This window comes from Oncorhynchus nerka, unplaced genomic scaffold (genome assembly GCF_034236695.1).
Source record: "Oncorhynchus nerka isolate Pitt River unplaced genomic scaffold, Oner_Uvic_2.0 unplaced_scaffold_6199, whole genome shotgun sequence".
Lineage (NCBI taxonomy): Eukaryota > Metazoa > Chordata > Actinopteri > Salmoniformes > Salmonidae > Oncorhynchus > Oncorhynchus nerka.
In genome coordinates, this window is record NW_027035115.1 from 3,134 (window position 1) to 9,624 (window position 6,491).

At 47.3% G+C, this 6,491-nt stretch overlaps 1 pseudogene; it reads right to left on the bottom strand.

The window, feature by feature from the left end:
- Nucleotides 1-513: 513 nt before the first annotated feature.
- LOC135566279 (F-box only protein 42-like) lies at nt 514-4,108 on the bottom strand (annotated as a pseudogene).
- Nucleotides 4,109-6,491: the final 2,383 nt, after the last annotated feature.

A 6,491-nucleotide genomic window follows, 5' to 3' on the forward strand; every position in this document is an offset into this window, starting at 1 on the left:
ACATGCATTTACACCACACACACAACATCATGCTATTACACACACTCACAGTTTCCAATGTAAACAATGCAGGCTGAAAGAGTGATTTAAAAAAAAGCAAGGTAGTCGTTGTCCACTGTTGCGCCCCTCGTAAGCAAGCGCAAGGCTCGTTCCATTTTCTTTTCTTTCAGTAAGTTCAAGCGGGCGACCAAGAGGAAAAGAAACTGTCTACATATTTTGGGATTAACTGCTGTCCACTCAGGCCATTTGACCAACCTTTGTCTCACACACACACACACACGTTGGGAGGTCAGGATGCCCATTCATCCAACAGTCACCATTATAGCAACAACATCCTCAAGTGTCTTATTAAATGTACTGTCTGAAATGTTATTTTCTTTTAAGTTATGTGATAGGAAGATGGGGGCAGAGGAGAAGTTAGTGTGAGAGGGAGAGGAACGTCAGAATTAGTGTGACACATTCTTTTCCCACGATCCTCAGCGGTGAGGAAAAGGCCTTGTTTGACTTCCTTGTATGGGTTAGGATGGCTTGATCGTCCGTTACCTAGCAAACACTTTGGCGTCACTCACAAACCCATCCATCGCTGCATTACCTCTTGGCAGCAAAGTACAAGGCGTTGGTTTTAGGGCCAGTACTTCACGTTCTGCTTCTTGTCCATCAAGCCCCCGAATATGATGAGCTAGCCCCTACCCTGGACCACTGTGTGAGAGGCTGGTCTCGGGGGGGCCTGTGACGGCAGGGGGGTGCCGTTCCGTAAACCCTCCAGGAGACGAGACCGGCTGCTTTGGCTCGGGACACGTCCAGGACATACACATCTGCATGGGCTTGCAATTGGCGACTGGTACAGGGGGCACTTGCACGTTCAGGCTCTGGGGCGGGTGGTGACCAAGCCGCCGTGCGATAGGCGGGATGGAGTGTCCATCCAGACCGGCAGCAGCAGCCTGGCGGGCTGGAAAGGGGGATGTTCCTGCTGAAGCCACTCCTCCCCACTTCCTCCCTGAAGCAGCTCCTTTGGGACAAGGGGTTTGAGGAGGATGAAGAGGACAGGAGTTTTGACAGCCTCCAGGCCTCGTCTCAGGGCTGCGGGGGACACGGCCCCGGGGGTGCGTGGGGAGCCAGGGGCAGGTGGAGCGTGTGCCGCCGTTAGTGCTGGGTACCTCAGAAAGGGGTGGGTGGCTGGGGGGGAGACTCCCCCAGCCGTAGTCCGAGGAGACAGGGCGAGAGGGGCGGGAGGCATCCTGGGCAGGGCTGGTCGGGAGAGGGGGATGAGCCGTTGAGTAGAGGATGGAGGAGGGCAGAGGCGGGCTGTCAGGCCCTGGGGAGGGATGGCTGTTGAGGAGGAGCAGGGGCTACCCTCTCTGGCACCCCCTCTGGCCGAGGGACGTGGTCTCAGTCATCCCCCAGCGACGTTCACACAGGGGCCTCAACAGCCCCCAGGGGCGGCCCGGCGCGCCTCCTAAAGGGACTGGGAGGCGCAGGCGAGGGGAGCTCTGGGCCCAGGGGGCCAGGAGGGCACTGATGGGGAGGGCCGGAGTTCAGGCTGGGGCTGAGTGGCGCACGGCCAGGCGGAGCCTGGAGAACACCACCACACACTGTCCAACCTGGAGAGAGCGTGGGATGGACGACAGAAAACAATGAAGGAAGTTGAGATGAAGTAAACCTACAAAACAATATCCCAACAGTGTTTAGTGCGGTGAGACAGGGGATAGATGACAGAGACATAGCCATACCCTGCAAGCAGGGTGGCACCCACAGTTCTGGGGCTCCATGGTCGTCGTTCTCCACCCTCAGCTGCTGCCATGTCCAGGGTGGGGCACCCATGTGCAGGGCCAGGCATCTTTCAGCAGCTAGCAGGGACATGAGAGAGAAGGGAGGTGCAGAATCACAAACAGCAAAACAAGAGGGCAGAGCTTTTTATGCATGGACAATAATAATGCCTCATTAGAGAACATAGGCTCTCACTGCATTAGGGCCTCCACAGCCCCTCCCAGAATAAGAAGAGTCTTGTTGTCAATCACAATCTGTGAGGGAGAGGGAGAAAATACATTTAAAACATGTAGATAACCATCTTTACGTGAGCCACAAAAGGTAACTTGTATTCCTGTAAAACACAGACAGATCCCTTTCAAAGTTTGAGGTCAATTAGAAATGTCCTTGTTTTTTTTTTAAGCACATTTTGTCCATTAAAATAACATCAAATTGATCAAAATACAGTGCAGACATCGTTCATGTTGTAAATGACCATTGTAGCCGGAAACGGCTGATTTTAATGGAATATCCCTACGTTGGCGTACAAGCCCATTATCAGCAACCATCACTCCTGTGTTCCAATTAAACATTGTGTTAGCTAATCAAATGTATAATTTTAAAGGCTAATTGATCATTAGAAAACCCTTTTGCATTGATGTTAGCACAGCTGAAACTGTTGTTCTGATTAAAGAAGCAATAAAAGTGGCCTTCTTTAAACTAGTTGAGTATCTGGAGCATCAGCATTTCTGGGTTCGATTACAGGCTCAAAATGACCAGAAACAAGAACTTTCTTAAACTCGTCAGTCTATTCTTGTTCTGAGAAATGAAGGCTATTCCATGCGAAATTGCCAAGAAACTGAAGAATCTCGTACAATGCTGTGTACTACTTCCTTCAGAAAACACCAGTTTCAACATCAACAGTGAAGAGCCGACTCTGGGATGCTGGCCTTCTAGGCAATTCCTCTGTCCAGTGTCTGTTCTTTTGCCCATTTTAAACGTTTATTTTTATTGGCCAGTCTGAGATACTGGCTTTTCTTTGCAACTCTGCCCAGAAGGCCCAGCATCCCGGAATTAAGCCTCTTCACAGTTGACATTGAGACTGGTGTTTTGGGTACTATTTAATGAAGCTGCCAGTTTAGGACTTGTGAGGCATTTTCTCAAACTAGACACCAATGTACTTGTCTCTTGCTCAGTTGTGCACCGGGGCCTCCCACTCTTTCTATTCTGGTTAGAGACAGTTTAGCTGGTAGTACACATCGGTTATACGAGATCTTCATTTCTTGGCAATTTCACATGGAATAGCCTTAATTTCGCAGAACAAGAATAGACTGATGAGTTTCAGAAGAAAGTTCTTTGTTTCTGGCCATTTGAGCCTATAATCGAACCCACAAATGCTGATGCTCCAGATACTAAACTAGTCTGAAGGTCAGTTTTATAGCTTCTTTAATCAGACCTACAGTTTTCAGCTGTGTTAACATAATTGCAAAAGGGTTTTCTAATAATCAATTAGCCTTTTAAAATTACAAACTTGGATTAGCTAACAACGTGCCATTGGAACACAGGAGTGATGGTTGCTGATAATGGGCCTCTGTAGATATTCCATAAAAAGAAAAAGAAACTGCAATTTCGTCTACAATGTATTTTGGATAAATTTGATATTATGAAGAACACAAATGTGCTTTTTCTTTCAAAAACAAGGACATTTATAACTGACCCCAAACGTTTGAATGGCAGTGTATTTACTAACTAATCTGAAATAGTGCATGATGGGATATGGAGGGTGTGTGGTGGAAATGCAGGAATTGAGATATGTAAGGGTGATGGAGGTATTGAGGGAGAAGGTGTGAAGGAAAAAACATCATCCTGACCTGAGACTGGCCTCCTCGTGGGTGTGGGGAGGGCCCGGAGATGGTGGGCTTGGACCAGGACCACTGCTCCAGATCCAGAACCCCACCTCGTTACTCCTGTTAGGGACCAGTGGAGAGCAGGGGGACACAGTGAGCCAAAAGCACACCTTGACAGATTCTGACAAATATCAACATTGAAAAAAAAACAGTTTAATGACATGATTTCCCTTTACTTTCAAGACATTCATTACAACCTTTGAACATGGTCTCGCTACACCACAACTGTATTTATTTTAAGTTTTAACTGATGTGTCAGGTTGTTCCATTGTAATGTCTGGTTTGGCACAACATAGTAAAATATGCAGAAAACTCAAAGGTAAAAGCTCCTCAAAGTAATGACATACATTTGGCGGGCCCTAGCGACCACTCAAACACCATGGCCGCTCCCTATGACGGAAGAGGAGTGACCGGCCATGGGTAGGGGTCCTTGGGTTGTCACGATGCAGTTCCACCTGAGGGCATGGAGGTTCTGGGCTTAGCTAGATGAGGGTAAAGTGATAAAAGACCAAGCACTGATGGCTAGCTAAGGCTATAAGTATAATTAAGTGAGAAGCAAGCATTGGTCTGAAGAAGAAATTCACAAGCCCCACAATGTTATTCCACCCAGTCTCTACCAAGATTTTCCAGCACACAACTTTGACCTACTACAGTAGCTATGTTGGTCTATTGTACATGCAGGTTGCTTAGGATTCAAACCTTCTCAAACAGCCTGATTCATACTCTTAAGAGGTGCCTCCATAATAATGTGATTTGTACTGAATACAAGTTAAGTATTGGAATCTTCACACACGCCGCACTTATCTAATCACACTAAACACTAATTGGGCGACAGCGTGGCCTAGTGGTTAGGCGTTGAACTAGTAACTGAAAGGGAGCTGACACGGTACAAATCTGTCATTTCTGCCCCTGAACAAGGCTGTTCCTAGGCAGTCGTGAAAATAATCATTTGTTCTTAACTGACTTACGTAGTTAAATAAAGGTATATAAAAAATAAAAAAACATTCCACTACTTTTTCAAGCTGTTTTTATTATTTGGTGAGCGGTTTATATTGTAGTAGTGGCGCCTGTCTGGTGAGCGGTTTTATATTGTAGTAGTGGCGCCTGTCTGAGTGAGGCGGTTTTTATATTGTAGTAGTGGCGCCTGTCTGAGTGATGGCGCCTGTCTGGTTTTATATTGTAGTAGTGGCGCCTGTCTGAGTGAGGCGGTTTTTATATTGTAGTAGTGGCGCCTGTCTGAGTGAGCGGTTTTATATTGTAGTAGTGGCGCCTGTCTGAGTGACGGTTTTATATTGTAGTAGTGGCGCCCTGTCTGAGTGGGCGGTTTTATATTGTAGTAGTGGCGCCTGTCTGGTGAGCGGTTTTTATATTGTAGTAGTGGCGCCTGTCTGGTGGCGGTTTTATATTGTAGTAGTGGCGCCTGTCTGGTGAAAGCGGTTTATATTGTAGTAGTGGCGCCTGTCTGAGTGAAGCGGTTTTATATTGTAGTAGTGGCGCCTGTCTGAGTGAGCGGTTTATATTGTAGTAGTGGCGCCTGTCTGGTGAGCGGTTTTTATATTGTAGTAGTGGCGCCTGTCTGGTGGCGGTTTTATATTATTGAAGTAGCGCCTGTCTGGGTGACGGTTTTATATTGTAGTAGTGGCGCCTGTCTGGTGGCGGTTTTTATATTGTAGTAGTGGCGCCTGTCTGGTGGCGGTTTATATTGTAGTAGTCAGCGCCTGTCTGGTGGCGGTTTTATATTGTAGTAGTGGCGCCTGTCTGAGTGACGGTTTTATATTGTAGTAGTGGCGCCTGTCTGAGTAAGCGGTTTATATTGTAGTAGTGGCGCCTGTCTGGTGGAGTGCCCTGTCCCTGGTGACGGTTTTTATATTGTAGTAGTGGCGCCTGTCTGAGTGGCGGTTTTATATTGTAGTAGTAGCGCCTGTCTGGTGAGCGGTTTTATATTGTAGTAGTAGCGCCTGTCTGGTGAGCGGTTTTATATTGTAGTAGTGGCGCCTGTCTGAGTGACGGTTTTATATTGTAGTAGTAGCGCCTGTCTGGTGAACGGTTTTATATTGTAGTAGTGGCGCCTGTCTGAGTGGTATGTCTGGTGCGGTTTATATTGTAGTAGTGGCGCCTGTCTGAGTGAGCGGTTTTTATATTGTGTAGTGAGCGCCTGTCTGGTGAGCGGTTTATATTGTAGTAGTGGCGCCTGTCTGAGTGAAGCGGTTTTATATTGTAGTAGTCAGCGCCTGTCTGGTGAGCGGTTTTATATTGTAGTAGTGGCGCCTGTCTGAGTGAGCGGTTTATATTGTAGTAGTGGGCGCCTGTCTGGTGGGCGGTTTTTATATTGTAGTAGTGGCGCCTGTCTGAGTGAGCGGTTTTATATTGTAGTAGTGGCGCCTGTCTGAGTGAGCGGTTTTTATATTGTAGTAGTGGCGCCTGTCTGGTGAGCGGTTTTATATTGTAGTAGTGGCGCCTGTCTGAGTGTGGCGGTTTATATTGTAGTAGTGGCGCCTGTCTGAGTGGCGGTTTTTATATTGTAGTAGTGGCGCCTGTCTGAGTGAGCGGTTTATATTGTAGTAGTGGCGCCTGTCTGAGTGACGGTTTATATTGTAGTAGTGACGCCTGTCTGAGTGAGCGGTTTTTATATTGTAGTAGTGGCGCCTGTCTGAGTGGCGGTTTATATTGTAGTAGTGGCGCCTGTCTGAGTGACGGTTTTTATATTGTAGTAGTGGCGCCTGTCTGAGTGAGCGGTTTTATATTGTAGTAGTGGCGCCTGTCTGAGTAATAGGTTTTTATATTGTAGTAGTGGCGCCTGTCTGAGTGAGCGGTTTTATATTGTAGTAGTGGCGCCTG